Genomic DNA, 19,270 nt, shown 5'->3' on the forward strand with positions numbered 1-19,270 from the left:
ATGTTCCTTTAAAAATACAAACAATATATAAATGAACAAAATGGGGGAAAAGACACCATACATTAATTTAATCAGCACCAGTATCATTAACAGTTTAATATGAACTTCTCATACCATTTTTCTTCAATGTACTACCTATGTATACATGTATATGTATTTTTGTTTGTATTTTACATGTATATGTGTACATGTATATATAAATTCAGGTACCAAGTCTTAGTTTGATTGGCCCTAGGTAGATGGATTGTATACAATGAGTCTCACATTGTGAGATCCAGGTTCAATGAGCATCTCCTATCTGGAATATGACAGAGTAAAAAGGAGAAAGATACTGAGGAAACATGGAATTGAAGCTTATGCTCAGTGTTGGCAAATGTTCTCATGTTTTGTTGGCTTAGAATGTGATAAAGCCCAAAATCAAGAGCAAGGAGAGATTTTCCTGTAAGATGCATAGCTAAGTCACATGACAATGGGCAGGAATAAATAACCTTTTATTTTGAAGGAATGATTATCCTGTATAAAATTAAATTGATTTGAACTATTTGATCCTCTTTTTGACAAAAATGCATTGACCAGTTTAGTGGTTACAGACCAAGTGTCTGAGGTGAGTTGATTTTTTTTCCCAGTAAAGCTATTGCAGCTATTTAAAGCCATGATGAGATACTTCGTCACATGTACTAAGATGACTAAATCAGAGAGAAAATGACAAGTGTTGACAAGGATTTGAAGTAATCAAAACTCTCATATACTGCTGGTGAGAATATAAAATAATGCGGTTGCTGTGGAGGACTTTGGTAGATCCTCTAAAATTTGCCATTTGACCCAACATATACCCATGAGAAATGAAAATAATGTCCATACTGAAATTTGAACATTGATGAGAATCATTATAGTCAAAAAGTGGAAATTCCCAGATGTATCAATTGGTGAATATATAAATAATATGCTATATCCACACTGAATGTTATTTGGCTATCACAAAGACTGAAATACTGGTACATGTTATAACTGCATAAACTTTGAGGACATGAAAGAAACTGGGCATAAGACATCATATGTGTGATTCCATTGCTTGACATGTCCAGAGTAGGCAAATATGTAAGAGACAAAATATTAGCATCTGTCAGGGACTACAAAGAAGGAGAGCCAGGAAGATTGCTAATGGATATAGTATTCCTTATTAGATGATGAAAATATTCTAGAACTAGACGGTGCAGAAAAACCACTGAATTGTACATTTTGAAAGGATGGGCTTCGTTGTATGAAAGTTATAAATCTGTCATTAAAAAAGAAAGTGCATCCAGAACAGCAGCTATAATTGAGGTAGTTTATTGCTTTATGTCACAATCCATTTGTGTGGGGAAAGTTGGTGGGGTGGGTGGGGGTGTGGGTGTATGTGGTAGAATATATGTAGCAAAATTTACCATTTTAATCATTGTTCTGTGTACAGTTCAGTAGCACTGCAACGCCCAAAGAGGTGAACTGGATGGGGATACAGAGACTCCCACCCCCAAATCTTTGAAGATGGAATTCTGCATGAATTCTAATTTTCTGCCGTAGCCAGGGAAAGCAGATTCAGGAACTTTCTACAATGAGGATTTGGTATGGACTGAATGTGTGTGTATATACTTTCTCGCCACTCCCTTCTTATGTTGAAGTCCAGATATCTAATGTGATGATATTTGGATGTGAGGCCTTTGGGGACGGAGGCAGAGACTTCAAGAATAGGATTAGTGTCCTTAAAAAGAAAGGTGAGATATTCTCTATTGGCCATGTGAGATACAGCAAGAAAATGACATCTGTAAACTAGGAAGAGGAACTTCACACATCAGATCTGCTTGCACTTTGATTTTGGACTTCTTGGGTTTCAAAATGGTAGGGAATAAATGTCTTTTGTTTAAGCCACCTGGTTTATGGCATCTGGTCACAGTACCCTGAGCAGATCAAGACAGAGCTCTTAATTCAGCATCTATGTGAGGTCTCTGCCAGAGACAGTATATATTTATCTCACTCAGACTACAGGTATGTGGGAGGAGGAGGGCTAAGAGAATGGGCCATTTAGGATGAATTTGGGTCAAATGTGCATTTCTCCTTTCATTGCCATAAGTTCTATCTTAACTGAAGGACCATGGTGACAATTCAACATTTCTTAAACTAGTGTCAGCTTAGTGCTGTATCCATCTGTCATCAATGTCTGAGTTTTGCTTTTGTTCCAGTGCACATTTATCTGTATTGTATATTCTTGTGATGTTGAAGAGTCCTTTCACAAGTGGCTTGGACCCCTTTGATTTTTGCTCTAAGTTTATACAGTGATTTTAATCAGAAAACTGGTGAGAGACCATTTCCATTATTGAGACTGGCCCAGACTTTTGCTCGCTCACTAGTTCTTGATTTTGCTAAAAAAAAAAAAAAAAAGGTACATATATGTTTGTGTGTGTGTGTGTGTGTGTGTGTGAAGACACACCTCTCCTCAGTAAAAGAAATAGCCCATCTGTTTTTCCCTTTGAAACAACCTGGTCTATTAGCCAGCACAGATCCTACACACCTTGGTTACACTCCTTGCTTTCTATTACAGATTTCCCTGCTTTTGAAAAGTTCACAGAATACCACTTTTACAAAAGATCTACATGATTACCTGTTTTTAACCAAAAGAAATCTAAGGAGGATATTTGCTTCCTGACAAAAGGTGAAAAGTGAAAACAGCTTTCAGCATTTGTTTGTAGCAGCCGATCTGGAGGCAACTGCACCCTGAACAAGAGTGTCACTGCCAAGCTCCTTCCTTGGAACCGCTTTCTATAGGCTGAGTATGTATCATATCATTCCTGCTTTTACTATATATTAGTTTTTTAGTTTTTATGTGTTGTTTGTTAGGATTTCGTAGATTATTTTTTGGACCTGGGAAGGAGCAAAGTTTTTCCCATATCAAGTAATGGTAATTGTTTATGTGCTTTACCCAAATTTTGATTTACCAAGATTTCATGGGGACACTAATTTTGGAGTAGATCTGGTTAGGAGTCGTGTCCTGCCATCTGTCCTTTGCCACCGAGTTTTTGTTTTTTGTTGATAATAGGGAGCCTTGTTGTAGCAGCATATTCTGTTTCAATCTTAGCCCGTGAAGAAATGTTCAGAGATGTTAGTGTCCTCATCAATACATTCTCCTCACCTCCTCAGTGTTTCAGTAAAAGTATAATCGGGGACTTCTCAGGTGGCACAGTCATGCAGTGTCTTCTACAGTCTCATCACAAGTCATTCTAACCCTAAGAACAAGCAGAACAATGAAAGTTAAAGAGGGAAAGAGCCAACATATCTTTTCAAGTGGACCACTGGACTTGGTCCTGTGACACTTTCTGAAGAGGATTTTAAGTTTCTTAAATTAACCTTAGAAATAATTCGGACTTAGAGAAAAGGTAGGAATACCACAAAGAATTTTCATATATTTGTTACCAGTTTCCACATATTATTGTACCACATGTTATATATGTATCTCTATACACACAAATCACACAATATTGTTTTCTGAACCCTTTGATAATTAGTTGCCTAAATTATGCTTTTTACCCAAAAATAATTCAGTGTGCAATTCCTAAAAACAAGGATATACTTTCATAATTATATAATTACAGTATAATGATTAATGTCAAGAAATTAGAGGTACATGATTATCTAGTATCTTGATTTTATCCAAATTGTACCAGATCACAATGTATCCTTTATATCAAAAGACTTATTTTTTTTTCTAATCAGGAGCTAATTCCAATCACACTTGCATTAACTTGTCATGTGTCTGAGGAGTTATTCCAGAGCAATTCCTCTGTCATTGTCTTTTGCAGTTTTCAACAGTTTTTAAAAATACTGGTCTGTGGTTTGATCAAATACCTTTTAATTTGGGTTTGTTTAGTGCTTTCTCATGATAAGATAAATTTAGATGACATATTTTTGGTAGGAATACATCAGAAATTATGTGTCTGTATAACTCATAGATTTTTATTCCATGGCTTACAACTCATTATTATCGGTGCTGGCTACATGAACTGTGGGGCTCAGTGCAAAATGAAAATGAAGATCTGGATAGGGGTATGGAAATTAATTTTCCTCTTCTCACAGTCCCAAACCTTGGCAAATGGGTAACCTTCCTTGCTCTAAACCCTGCAAATGGGTAACTCCCAAGGGACTATAATCTTTAGGCTGGGAGGTTTTTTTTTTTTTTAGTTTTTGTTGAAATGACATTGCCCTGTAGTATTATGTAAGTTTCAGATGCATCATTATAAATCCACATTTATACACATTATATTAAATTCCTGGTTGGTGGCGACTTGTCATTCAAGTCCCCATTGAGTGACACATGAAATGTGCCATAGCACTGTCAGGGCAGGCACAACTGCTTTTTTTGCCCATCCCTGGGATGATATGGGGCATGTGTCCAATTCTGACATCTCTTGTGCTCAGGTTCTTGCAGAGATGGAAAATGTTGGCAGAATGTAGGCCTCCACAACCAAGGTGACCCAGTAATTGTCCTGGAGCAAGGCAGGGACCAAAGGTTTGAATTGGCAGTGGAGGAGTGAGAGCCATGTGTGCATCTTGAGTACTCTTTATCCCCCCAAACTTGAATTTGAGCCTTTGATTTATTTCAATTTTTATGTGACGTGAGCTGTGGATCCAGTTTGTGCATGTCAGTATCTAGTTCTCTCAACACCCTTTGTTGAAGAGACCATACTTTCCTCCATTGAACTATCTTGGCACTTGTGTAGAAAATCACTTGACCATAGATTTATGGTCTCATTTCTAAACTCTCAAATCCATTCTAGTCATCTGTATCACTGTGTCAATACCACAGTGTTTTAATTATTATAACTTGTGTTAAGTGTTGAAATCAGGAAATACAGTGGGTTAAAGCACAGCACTAAGAAGCTAAAGCCACTTCAGCATGAGTTAGATCCCTGCCCCGGAGGTGACCCGCATTGCGTGGCAGACCTCTCCTGACCTGCCTGCTGCTCCCCTCAGCAGTGTACTTACTCGATCTGCCTGTTCTGTTCCCCACTCTGTCTCTGGTGAATCCTCTCACCGCCCCTGCATCTCTGGCTTGTACCCCAGTTCTGTATGCGTAAATAAAAAATAAATCTTAAAAAAAAAATCATGAAACTTAGGTACCTCAGTTTCAATCCTGTTAATGATCCTGAAGCTGGTACTGTGCATGTTTTAAGCAGTAGGTTGCGATTAGAAGTCCCAGCATAGTAAGCAGGGGTTATACTTCAACCAGTTCTGTGGCTGGTATAAGAAAGACTATAAGTAGGATTTTTTAATGCAATTTTTTATTTATATCTTTTACATCATTATAATAGTCCCCATAAAATTCCCACCTTCACCATTGTCCCTTGTGCTCTTCTCTCCCCTGTTTTAAATTGGAGCACTAGTTATGGTCAGTATTCTTGATTTGTGTAATAAATTTCCTTCTTCCCCTCTTTTTTCAGATTGTTTTGTATTTCCTCTGTCATTAGCTTAACTGCTGAGTCATCCTCTGGGCTCTATACCAAGTTCTGCTTTTGCCCTCTTGGTATGATTTCTAGTCTAGCTCATTGATTCTCACGTCTTTGGGTGATACCTCCAGTACATGTATCCTGTGTTTCAGATCAACCTATTCAACTTCATATAAACTGTTTCACCTGGATGTTTTGCTGATGTTGTTAAACTAAACTTGAAATGACCATATTCATTATGGTCTATTTTGCTATCCTTTTCTATTACAATAGGACTTACTTTAACTCAGTTTACTCAATGCTCCCAGTGGGCATTCCCATACCTTCCTCCTCTCTCTCACTCCTAAAACTAAGTTTTCAACATTCAAATTCTTCTAAATTTCTCAAACCCATCCATTCCCCTCCATCGTATTGTCCAGTGTCTGATGTTATTGATCTCTCACATTCATTCTTAGTCTAAGTGCCATTAAGAAAATGAGTTCTAAGTTCTAACCCTTGGCTGTGCCCCTTGCTAATTGAATGATCCTGGTCAGATTAGATTGCTTAACACTTTTGGGCTCAGTTTCCTCACATATATTGTGGGTTTAGGGAAATTATAAGCAGTTAGTGAAGTGATATCAGCAAGACTTTTAGCATAGTGGCAGATTCAGAACATGGTAAATGGTAAGTAAATGTTAGCTCTTAACATTATAATCATGCCAGGATTCTTCATAATTCAACCTCTGCTTCTCTCTCTAGTTTCTTCACTGATTGTTTCCTTCTCAGGAATGTCAGCTTTCTTGAACTTTCAGTTGCTTTAATAGCACACTTTCCTTTTGAATTCAAACCTTAACTCTCTTTCTCTGGAATTCTTTTCTCCCTCACCCTCCCACCTTATTAATCCTTTGTAATTTACAACTTTCTGTGGCAAGTCTTGGTTTGGTGTCACTTATCTGTGTTCCAATACCACTATTTAACTTCTCTTATCTCACTGCACCAGAGTTAACTGCTTAGACTTGTTGGCCTGTCAAGCTCCCAGAAGGCAGGCAACAATTTATCTTGTTCATGATTGCATCTCCAGTACTGAACACAGTGTTAACTCACTGAATGAATGAATGGGCCACCTCATCACTCTTTTCTGATCTATTGTCTGGTAATATCCTGATCACAGATATGTCTGCTCATGCGAATGGGGGAGTGAGGTGGCAAAAGGGAGGTTCTCCCTGTATCATGTCAGCCATTACCAGTTGCTGCATTGATGTTTCCCTAGATCTTCCCTAGCTCTAGGATCCCTAAGTACTGATCTTTGATCAGTATTCACAAGTCTGTTCTACATTGATCATGGTGGATGCTTTGTTTATTTTCTCCCACTAGTCTGATAGTTCTTATTCACCTGGGGTACATCCCTTGAAACCATCACTCCATGAAAATATTATCTTTAAGTATGAGATCACTGTGCTTTATTTGCCTGAAGATTTTAGATTGACTGTATATTCAGTATTTGGCAATTTCATATGGCTTATACTATTAAGTTATTTTATAAATTGGAAACTTATGTAAGAATTCATTTGTACTGTGATGCAAACTGTGAGTAGCTACATACTGAGAGCATAATGGGGTTGGGCAGGTGGTTCTAAGACATTAGAATCTGGGGTTAAAATAGACACAAGTCAGGGAGATGGGGCAAATTATGAGAATCTGCCCCAGATGAGGGTTTCCACTCATTTTGTTCTGCTTAGAAATTAAGTTATTTGGTTCAGAGCTGCTTTACTGGACCATCTAGGGAAGCAGGCCCAGATGCCAGTGCTCAGCTCCCCGGTTGGATGCCTTTGTTGGGAACCTTTTGGATGGGCTGAATAAAATCTCCGGTTCAAGAAGCACGTTCGCATAAAACTTTCAACGCTGAGAGAAGAACGCCACTAGGGGGCAGCAAAGACCTGCATATTTCTACCTCGGTGCCTTTTTTTGTTTTTGTTTTTAAACAAAACCCAAGAAACTATGTTTTGCCTCTCTCCTTCTCTCTTCTTTATTTCTCTCTCCCTCCTTCTCTCTCCCCTCTTAATTCTGAAATAAATTGCTCAAACACTTCTACACAGGATTTTTAAATCCGAAGCAGACAGTACAAGTAGAGACGTCGCAGTATGCATTTCCTGACAGAATTTTACCTTCCCATCACCCCCAATTCCACTTGCCCACGTCCTAGCCTCCCTGAACATTCCCTCGCCAGGGGAAGGCTATGCTCAGGGCAGACCGAATGCGAAGTGATGGGGTGGGGTGGACAGAGGTGAATCCGGCAGCCCGGAAGCCCGACCCAAGAGTTCGGCGAGCAGGAAGAGTCTCCCTGATATAAGTACCCAGGACAGGGCCAACTTTGCAGCTGCTAAGAGCTTCTGGCTACTGCGCTGGAGACACCGATCTGATGTCCTGCAAAACACCTTTAGAAAATGGCTTTTGGGGGAGGAGATTTGGCAAGGGCACCAAATGCTTAGCAGCACACGGATCCTGCAGGAACTTGTAAATGTCACCCCCGTGTCTGAAAAAACGAAAACAACTCTCTAAGGCTTCACGCCTCCCAGGAAAGGGCAGTGGAGACCAGCCGAGACCAACCAGGCGAGGGTGGCTCTGGTACCTCCCTAGAGGATTCTCCGCACTTAGGACGGGACTGGGAGCCTGCGTGCCCCGGGCGCCTGCTAGTGCTCTCGCCTGGGTCGGGCGGGGGGTGCTCCTCGATGTGACAGGAGGAAGCTGGAGGTGGAGGGTTGAGAGGAGGTCCCGCCCCCACCTCGTTCTCCTTTACGGGAAGTGCTGTGGGGCAAGACGGAAAATACCCGATAAGTACCCAAAAAAGGCCGGCAGCGGGTAGACGCGGCGCGGAGACCTAGAGTAGAGAGAGCTGCGGGGCGAGCCAGGTGAGCGCGACCGCTGCGCGGGCTGGGGAGAAGCGCGCTCTCTTCCCACACTTTAGATTAATCCCTAGCGCTGTAGACACATTATGTCTACATAACGTGTGCCCGGAACAAGTTAGATTCATCCCCAGCGCTGAGCGAGGTGGCCGAGGGGCTGGGTTGGCGCTGGGAAGGGCTGGGGCGCTTTCTCTCCCTGTTCTGGGCGCCTTGGCCAGCCAGAAAAGTTGCTTTGCTTCTCCTGCGCCGTCGCCACAGATCCCACCATGCGCCCCTCAAGCTCCTGAGGTGGGGACCAGGGCTTGGAGATTATCTTGAGTGGGGCCGAGTTGGTTCAGTGCTAGGTGGGAACGGGCTTGAGGTCACCTCCTGGTGTGTTCCAGTAGTTAGGGTCCCCATCAGGGAGGAAAGAAACTTAACTGGCAGATACTTCCTGGATTGTCTCCCTAGTTCTTTATCACCCTCTGTTCAGTTCAATTAGTTATGTCTTTACTTCCTTGCTTGTGAGGGGCTGGATGGGAGACTGGAGAGGTGTCAGGGTTTGCACTTCTGTCAGAAAACTACTTGGCTGCCAGGCAGGTTAGGGCTAATGTGATGACAGGCATTATTAGTGACAATTGCCAAAGGCTTGTCTCTGGGCCAATAGCTCACTTGTTAAGCCAAAGTTGGGCCTCAAATGAAGGAGATCTTGTGAGTCTTTCACGTTGTCTACCCAGCCATTTGGTACCCTCGGACCACCTGGGCCCACTTAGCTTCAGAACCTTCTGCCACCGGGTCCTTATTCCTGTGTGCTAACAGCTGTTTTGTCCCTTCTGGATGGATTCTGCTTTTTTGGTTGGTTGACCAGTCAGATGTGACGAGGTGGGTATAGTATTATGCCATGTCAGTTTTTGTAATTACTGCTGGTTCAATTTGTTTTTAGCTTCCTTGAAACAAAGATCGGAAAAAAGTGTTTCTGCACATGGTTAGAAATGAAAAAAAGTTAATATAATGATGAAAGAACTTGAGCGAGGATCTTTTTTTTTTTTTTTCTGTTTTATATTGGTTTTCAGTTCTACTTTTCCCCCTTCCTTCTTTCTTTCACCTTCCTCATTTCCATGGCTGGACTTGATTTTTAATTTTAATGAACTATTATTAACCTTTTTTCCTTGTGATTTTGCTGTCAAATATAAGATAGCATTGCCAAATTCAAGGTTTTGAAGATTTAGATCTATGTTTTCTTGTAAGAATTTTGTAGTTTTAGCTCTTAGATTTCAATCTAATTTTTGTGTGTGATGTGAAGTAAGGGATCCAACTTCATGCTTTTGCATGAGAATATCAAGTTCTCAGAGCACTGTTTGTTAATAAGGCTATTTCCCTATAAATCATCTTGGCACCTCTGTTGAAAATCAGTTGATTGTAAATGTGAGGGGCTTTCAATTCTATTCTACTGATCTATTTCTCTGTTTATATCGTGTACTGTCCTGTCTTACACTTAAAGGTATCTGAAAAGAAAGGACTATAAGTTCCTGTTGAACATACTGATAAGTTAATGACTAAATCTGGATTTATTTTTATAATTGCAAACTTCTACTCATACATTTAATTTTCTTAGCCAGTAGCAATAAGTACTTTGTCTTCTTGTCTTGCTTGTGCAGAAACAGTGGAATAGACAGGGCTTCCTATTGTCCTTTCTCAGTGAGAATTAATCAGCCTAGCAAGTATAGTACTTAACCTTTTGTTATTTCAAAAATCAAACCTCCCCTCCATTATTATCAAACTTGGAATATGCCTTATGTTGCTCTTCACTGCAAATTATGAAAAAGACTTATTTTACATTTATATGGCATATATATATATATATAATTTTCTAATGAGTTATGATAGGTCTGGTACGTCCTGATAAACAAAACATGACTTCCATGTTTAAAGTGTGAGCTTTAAATAACTATTACAGATGATGGGGAATTCTTTCACACAATGTACAATATCTTAAATCACCACTATGTACACTTTGAATATCTTAGCATTTTATCTGTCCATTTTACATCAGTAAAACTGAAGTTAAAAAATAAAGTGTGGAAAAAATAAATAAATAAAGTGGGGGCCCTCCCTGGTGGTGCAGCAGGTTAAAGCACAGCACTGAGAGTCTAAAGCCACTTCAGCATGAGTTAGATCCCTGCCCGCCCCAGAGGTGATCCACATGGCCCGGCAGACCTCTCCTGACCCGCCCCCTGCTCCCTTCAGCAGTGTGCTTAGTCAATCTGCCTGTCCTGCTCCCCACTCTGTCTCTGGTGAATCCTGTTATGAACCTGCACCTCTGGCCTGTACCCCAGTTCATAATGAATAAATAAATAAATCTTAAAAAAAAAAATGTGAACCCTGAGAAGCACAGTCCTCTTGCCATTGTAAAACAAGATTGCCTTTTTCAGGAGAGTCATTTCTTTTTTCCTTGCCTTTGCTTTTACTGCCCTGTGTGGATTTTGTTTGGCTCATATTTATTCCTTCATCTTTTGCTCAGGAAGTTTGAGTTTATGATCTGGTTTCCCTTAAACTGATTACCTTGGGAGCAGACGTGACTGCATGAAGCTGGAGGAAGAGATAAAGGATTTGTAATTAAGGGTACAGGGTGAGCCTCCAGCTGGTGTTTCTCCTGCCTGGCTGTGCTGCAGGCCGAGGGCACTGTGCTCCTTTTTGTGTGATTGTGGTCTCCAGGCACTCTTATATTATTTTCTGCCCAGTAGCATTGGATGCCTTGCTTACTCAAGAGGAAAGTTGGAAGTTCTTACTCCTTTTTTTCTTTTAACCTCTCTGTTTAGTATTCTAGAGAAGGCCATCCATTTAGAGAATCAGTCACTGTAAGAACCACCCACATATATGAAATCAGACTCTGATTCTTAAAATTGAACTTTTAACGTGGTGTTAGAGGTATGGTGCCAGATTTTGCAAGCAAAAAATTTGCATTTTGGATAAACAATGAATAATTTCTTCTTCTGTTCCATGGAATATTTGGAACATATTTGTACTAAAAATTGTTTTTATGGAATATATATTTTAACTGAATATGTAATCTTTAATCTAGTTGCCCTAGTGGTAAACACATCTTTATTGCAAAGGTAATGCATTGATCATGATAATGTCCAAAGAATGACTGGGCTCAGGTTCGTTTTGATGACTGTCTGTGTGTCCATCTTAAAGAAGGAGAGGACTTGTAAACCTAAGGAATAAGAGAAGGAAGTTGGAGAAGATTCCTTGTCACTTTAGCCTTTTGTAGGTAAGGACTTTAATCAGAGATGTCACTTTACCAGGTCATATAGAGTAGGGGCAGAGCCAGAGCAGGAGGTCCAGGTCCTGTGGTTGGTCTGCTCCATAGTGTCCTCCCCAAGAAGTTGTGTGTAAGTTGCTTTTGTTTTTGTTCACCCTTAATCACTTTTGCAGTCACCTGACCATGATGAGTCCATTACTGTGCTGCCTTCCAATCCCCAGATCCAACATGTGGCAGGAAGAGCCATTCTCATGAGATGCTCTTGACTTTTTTAGTAAGAGCCACTTGACTACTAGAAGCTATCTTTTGGGTTTATTCCCTGTTTTGATGCCAGAAAACATGTTTGATGTTTGTTTCCCTCTACCTCCTTCACTCTTAGGGTCTTATTAATATATTCTTTAAGAATAACAAATTTTTGGGCCCTCCCTGTGGCGCAGCGGGTTAAAGCACAGCACTGAGAAGCTAAGGCCACTTCAGCATGAGTTCGATCCCTGCTCTCCCTGGAGGTGACACACATGGCGCAGCAGACCTCTCCTGTTCCACCCACTTCTCCCCTCAGCTGTGTGCTTCATTGATCTGCCTTTTCTGCTCCTTACTCTGTCTGGTGAATCCTCTCACTGCCCCTGAATCGCTGCCAGTTCTGTACTCACAAATAAATCTTTAAAAAATAAATAAAGAATAACAATTTTTTTTTTTTACTAAAGCATAAGATTTACGGAATTTTCCAGACAAGCCATATGAAATGGTCACAGGCTTTAATTTTTTTTATTTTTAAAGATTTGTTTATGCCTACAGAACTGGGGTATAGGCCAGAGGTGTGATAGGTGAGAGGCTTCACAGAGAGAAGGGTTGGCGGGGAGCAGAACAGGCAGATCAACAAAGTACACTGCTAAGGGTAGCAGTGGGCGGGTCGGAAGAGGTCTGCCACACCATGTGGGTCAGCTCCCTGGCCAAGGATCGAACTCATGCTGCAGTGGCTTCAGATAGCTTCATAATGCAATGCTTGAACCTGTTGCATTACCAGGGATAACCCCACAGGCTTTATTTTTAAAGGGAAGATTCTATACTTGACTGCACAGTCACGATGTTGTTAGTAAAGACTGTGCTATGATTTAAAAAATCATGTTGTCAATCTACAGCATTTAAATAAACTGAGACTTGGCAAGAGAGCAAATGCTAAAGGTTTGGTTAGCTACTTTTAACAAATGCAAATAGATCAACATAGAAAGGGGGAATGCAGCCCATAAAATTAAAAGAAAACTCTTCCTCCTAGAAAAGTAATAAAAACATCCACAGCCTTGCAGTTAACCATGACAACTACCTTTATTAATAGTGCTTTTTGCTTAAACCATGATGGGGAAAATGAATAAAAGCAGAAAGGGATGACTGCATTTTCGCCTTAGCAACAATCCAGATGATACTTGTAGCCTTTGCGCTTGCTTTGCAACAGTGAATTAGGACAAAATGTGCTTAATCACCAAAGGACTGATGATGTCTGGGTTTTTATTCTGTAATGTTTCTAAGACTGTGTCTATTAAATGCAAAAAAAAAAAAATAGGAAGCAGTCTTATCTGAACAGGAAGAAGGGATGCACATTTGCTAATCAGATGGATTTAAACACTGCTCAGGGAACTGTTCTGTGGCTTGGGTTTCATTGATCTTCCACTGTTCTGCTCTGTCATTTGCTAATGGATCATCTGGATTGGGATTACTTCACAAACCTGATTGATAGCTGAACTGTGTGCATCTGCAGTGTGGGGACCATTTGTCTTTCAAAATAGCTTCCCAACTTGTCAACATTAGGATGCTAAATTTGGGGGACTGCCCATTGGGTATTTTAGGAAAGGAATAGTTCATGTTAAAGTGCCCTGTCCAGCCACACTCAAAGAGATAGTCCTGGAACCAGCAATGACCATGTGAAAATAACACACATTACTCTCATCTTGTTCTGCTTTGATGCTGAGAATTGCTGCTGGCATGATGCCGGTTTCCTTGATCCTGTGGGACAGCTCAGCCATCTTCTCAGATCCGAAGTTGGGCCTGTGTCGTCTCTGGTTCCACTCCTTGTTAGTATTTTTCTCCTCATGAGCTTTTACCTAAGATACTTTTATTAAAGTGTGCTTACTGAGAGTAATTCCACAGCAGCCAAGGATTGTTTTATTGAAAGCCTGCTTGCTTTGTGCAGCCTATCCCTATGAAGCTCTTCATATTTTTCTACATTGGTTGAGCAAGTATGGAAGATATATGATAAGGAATATGTAAGTACATCATTGATGTGACTTGATTTGGAGATGTGTCCTTTTAAAACTTAAGATTATTTTATTAGACAATTTTTTACTAGACAATTTTTAAATTGTTTGTACCTATTTAAGAAAGCAGCCTTGAAAATGAACATGTTTCTTCCTACAGCCACTAGAATCCCCTGTTTCAGAGCCACTGATCTTGTTTTTTCATAGCTTCACTGATTAATTCATATAAAGCTTACCAACTGCTGAGTCAAAGCTCAATAATAAAGTTGGTTGCCAAGAGACTGAAAAATCTGTTCATTCTTATTAACTGCAGTCCACCTATTGTGCCTGATCCCACCACATGGGTGGCTGGTCCAATCTTATCTGGGTTTGCCTGGTTACTTATCTCCTGTGTAGTTTTATCATTAAAAACAAAGACAGAGTCTGTCAGCTAGCCTTATGATAATGTATTTTATTTCTTCCTGTGCTAGCCCTAATATGGGGAAGAACAAGACATATAGAAATAGGTCATGACTTAAATGCTCATTGAAGGTTCCTAATATTTAAAAAATAAAATCTGTGGTTGTATTTAGGATTTGTTTTTAGCAAGGTGTCATTAATTTTCATTATGAATCTCATTATGGCTTTTACAATAGGTAAGAAGGCCTCACAGGCTTTGAAAAGATATGATATTATCCTTCCAGTCAGATACTAGAGACCAAATGTGGACAAATAAGCTGTGGCTGTTCCTGGCTACACTTCTGTTGTCAGCAATAAGGTCAGCAGCACAGAGGACCATGAAGTGGGTAGTGGTATTTCCTCAGGGAAATCCCTGTGTTCCCAACCCAATAGTTGAATGTGAAAGAACCCACAAAGTGAAGAATCAGTAGACTAGCTTTTAGTCTCTTCTGTTGTGATAATTAATTGTATAATACGAACAGTCCTCAAATGCGGTGATTTTTGATTCCCTCTTCCTCCAGGGAATATTTGGTAATATCTGGAGACATTTTTGATTGTCAAAATTGGGAGTTACTTCTGACAGTTAGTGAGTGGAAGCCAGGATGCTGCTAAACCTGCCACTAAGCATAGGACAGCACCTCCTGTCATACAGGAGTTAATGTTCAAAAAAAACTGTTAATGGTGCCAGTGTTAGTGTGAAGACTGAATGGTACCTTGGGCCCCAAGCCTGTATATTTTAAAGCATTCCTGCCATCCACTGCATGTAGACAAAACATGCTCTTAGTGGGTAAGATCTTTAATAGAAAGAACTATAAAAGAATTAGTGTGCATAGAAAGAGAATGAATGAAACACTCAAAGTAACCCAGCTTCTCATCGGTAATTGCCCATCCCAACAGGGTTGACCTGAAGTGAGGCTGATGGGGCCCATAAGCTTGCCACACTTTAAGATACCTTCCAGTAGGACATCACAGGAAAGGGGCAGAGGTTGCCAGGCAAGTCTGGGATGAAGGAGCAAATGTAATGTACTAACCAAGATAGTGGCTGGCATTGTCAGCTTCCCCACAGGATTCTCATCCATGTCTCTTCCAAGTATCTTGACTCCATATATCTCCTTCCATGACCTTCAAGTCCTTGAGCAAGTCCAAAGCTGGGAAGCAAGCACAACTTCACATGTCTCTCTGCTCCACGTGCCTCTCCTCCTGTATCTCTTCCTGTGTCTCTGCCAGTGTCTGTCTTCCAGGCATTCTGTATCTTCACTGGGCTGCTCAGTTCTTCCCCTTCTTAGCTCCTTGGTTCATGGAGATTATTCTCTAGCCCCAAGACTGAGAAACCTTACATTAGACAAATCACTGAAGCTCTCTGATCTGCAGCTTCCCAAGTTACACATTTCCTCCATCTAAGCTAAACCATACCTAATTCAGTTACTGTTGCTATTCTAACCATTGGCTCACCTCAATTTGAAGTCATTTAGTATGGAGTAGAGTCCAAGGATATATATTTAAAATAATTCCATCGGCATGTCATCTGTTTTTATCAGTAATATTTCATTCAAATACACACAAATTTCTGTAAAGGATTCTGATGGACAGTTGTGACTGAGAACCCCTGACCAACCGTGGGGATCATGTAGAGTGAGATTTGGGGGGTGGGTAGGGGTGGGCCCTGGGGGGACATTCTACCGATAGGAACTGAAAACTTGGGTGTTGCCTATCTGCTGTGTGATTTAGCATGGGCAGGAGCCTGCCAGAAAGACCACAATGAGTGGTGTGACTGATGGCTTGGTCCCTAGATTCCTCAGAGAAACACACTTGTTCTTGTTGTCTTGTGGGATTGAGCTCTAAGATGACCAGGAGTGTCTTGCTTCCCAAATTTCCACCTTGCCACTATGAGCTTGCTTTAGAGGAAGCTCAGACACCAGAGTCTCCAAAGAAACAGTAAGATGGGACAATTTCTTCATTAACATCCTGTTTCCTGCCTAACCAGTTTCTCCCTTGGAGATTAAAAGCCAATAACAAAAGAAAAACCCTTCCCCTGAGTTGTCAGCCCATTTTGCCACTCAGATAAGGAAATCTCATTTATTAAATTTACTGCATCTTAAAATTTAAGGATTGATAGGCATTTTAAAAACATGTAGCCCATCTACTCAACCACTTTAGAGATTCAGAGCTGTGCTCAAGGTCATGTGGCTGACTGTTGGCAGAAAATGTTCTGGAGGACAGTTCTGCTTGTTTTATATTGTGCTGTGTTCTTTTTATCCCTTACGTAATATTTCTTGATTGTAGCCAGTTGTAATATGGCTACAATCAGTTGTTGTTTTGTTGTTTAAAATAAGTGACTCTCTCTCTTGGCCCTCCATGGTGGCGCAGCGGGTTAAAGCACAGCACTAAGAAGCTTAAGTCACTTCCGCATGAGTTCGATCCCCGCCTACCCCGGAGGAGACCACATGGCGTGGCAGACCTCTCCTGACCCGCCCGCTGCTCCCCTCAGCAGTGTACTTTATCGATCTGCCTGTTCTGCTCCCCACTCTGTCTATGGTGAATCCTCTCACCCTCTGCATCTCTGGCCTGTACCCCAGTTCTGTACGAATAAATAAATAAATCTTTAAAAAAAAAATAAGTGACTCTCAAATAAAACATTACTAATAACCACTGTCTGCCCTTGAACTCTTCTGCTATATCACAGAAAATGAACCAAGTAAGTTATCATTTTTCCCTTATGTTAAATCAGTCCAGAACTATCTGAGTGCCTGCTATGGCTATGCTACATCAGCCATTTCTAGGCCACCATCATTAATTGTCTGTGCTGCTACTTTCTTGGTCCTATTTTTGCCTTTTTCTCCCCAACTCAATCCCACTTTTCCTCACACAAAGTGGTCTTCATAATGTAAATGAGATAATATTTTTTTCTGTTTAAAATTCCCCGATAACTTCCCATTGCAGTTGATACAACATCCAAAAGTTCTAACCTTGATATGTAAGGGTCTCTGTGATCTGAGCCTTGCTGGCTGTCATGGCCTTAGCTCATTCCTGTGCCTCTGTCTTCCAGCCTCATCTGCCCTCTGTTCCTTGGACATCCCTAACTCATTGCTGCCTCAGGGCCTTACACTTACATTAAGGCCCTTAGCTCTTAATGCCTTTTCTCAGGATTTTCAGGAGGCTAGTTTCTTGGCATGACTCAGCTTTTTTTTTTTTACAAACATCTCCCACTCAAAGAGGCCTTCCCTGATCCCAGTCTTGAAGTAGCTTCTAGCCACACTCTTATTGTGGGTCATTATTGTCACAGCACCTATTACTATTTGAAATCATTTTTTTAAAATGAATTATTGTGTATTCATTTATGGCCTGTCTCTTCCTGCTAAAATGTTCTCTTCTTGAGGGCAGGGGTACTGTTTTATGAGCTGCTGTATGTGCTTGGCATCTAGAACAATACTGGACACATGGTGGGTACTAAGTTATTATTGAATGAATGACAGGAAGTAAGCAAGCAGTCCATATTATTAATAGAATAGCTTATAGATTCAATTGTATGTGAGTCTTGTGTCTTACACATTGAACTTTATTTCTTAAAACCTGAAGGAACAGTTGAGCAGATTCTTTTCTTTGAGAAAAGAATGTACTTCCTATAGTAAAACTCTGTACTAATGTACTAATGTACTTCCTATAGTAAAACTCTGTGGAAGTAAATATAAAAGAGAAGGTCACCTGGTAAATGCAGGCTGAGGGCGCAGGCACTTAAAATTCAAAAAGAATTTATTATTGGAAGAGGTCTGAAGCATCACCATGGTAATGACTCCTCAAAACTGGCTGCTCCGAAGAATCATGCAGGGAGCTTTTATTTAAATCAGACTCACATGAAATAACAGATTTCAGTCTCTCCTTTGGAGATTCTAACTTGTTTGACTGGGGCTTATGACTAGGGAGCCCACATTCATTTAAAATGCTGCTGTCATAGTTGACTAGATACACAATCAGGTTTGGAAATCAGTGAGGAGCCCACTTCTATTCCCAGCTGAATCAATAGGCTGAAAGATGTGATGTGCTTCATCCATCCGATGATGGGGAGATGGTGCTCAAATCTCTCTTTTGCCTATCTGTGCTGTTCAAAAAAACAACAGCTCAATTTCAGAAATTGTTGGTTTATTACTTTTTTCTTTATTTACGTGTAACTAACCAGTCTGGTATCAAACAGGAAATACATGCAATATAGCTTTCCGTTTTCACTACAAAGTGTGAGATCGGCTTGATTTTACATACTGGTGTTGTACACTGTTGAGTATCAAGAAAAGCACCACTTGGGAATTTGTTAGAAATACAGATTCTCACTCCCACCCCCAGACCTACAGAGTCTGCAATACTCTGAGTGTGGGGCCCAGCAGAACATTTTAAAACATCCAGGTGATTCTCCTGTACACTGAGACAGTGCTTTTTAGTTGGTGTTTCCTTAATACTGAAGCCCCTAATGGAAAAGTAAATATGTAATCCCTAAGTAAAAACAAAACATTGAGGCCTTAACTTAAGCTAGCCATCTGCTTTCTTTGGTGACATTTATTTAAAACAAGGGCTATTGTATAAACCTTCATTAGAATGCCTTACACAAGAAAGGGTGGGGACATATTAATGTTTATTGAGCCCTGCTGTGTGTGACGGACTGTGTGTGAAACTGTTAATTATTACCCTCATCTAATTCTCATAACCAGCCTGCTAGGTAGGTATTATTATCCCTATATTACAGATTTAGAATATGAGGCTGGTGGAGTTTATATGTCTCAATTGCCAGTAATTTGCCTGTGACAGGCGTTTCTTGGTCTGTTTCCTCTTTAGAGCAACAACTCTCAAACCTTACTATACATAACCAGGAATACCCTGTTAAGTCTATTAAAAATCTAAATTCCCTAGCCTCCTCAGAGAGTCTAATTCCAAGACCTGGGTGGAACCTAGGACTTTGGATTTTTGTCAGGTACTCCCCAGTGATTCTGCTGCTAA

General features: G+C 40.5%; 1 protein-coding gene across 3 annotated transcripts in view; it reads left to right on the forward strand.

Annotated features, from left to right (window-relative positions):
- The first annotated feature begins 8,183 nt into the window (after nucleotides 1–8,183).
- The window catches only part of RAB27A (RAB27A, member RAS oncogene family), a 68,744-nt gene continuing 57,657 nt past the window's right edge, over nucleotides 8,184–19,270 (forward strand). Inside the window, exon 1 of one of the 3 annotated variants that reach the window (XM_012728489.1) lies at nucleotides 8,184–8,362. The gene's annotated coding sequence lies outside the window, so the exon portion shown is untranslated. Of the gene's footprint in view, nucleotides 8,363–9,185; nucleotides 9,218–19,270 lie in introns of those variants that run through there. The other 2 variants (XM_012728491.1, XM_012728490.1) reach the window with 2 other exon arrangements.

The sequence above is a fragment of the Condylura cristata genome, unplaced genomic scaffold, assembly GCF_000260355.1.
Source record: "Condylura cristata isolate star-nosed mole 26May11 unplaced genomic scaffold, ConCri1.0 scaffold00023, whole genome shotgun sequence".
Lineage (NCBI taxonomy): Eukaryota > Metazoa > Chordata > Mammalia > Eulipotyphla > Talpidae > Condylura > Condylura cristata.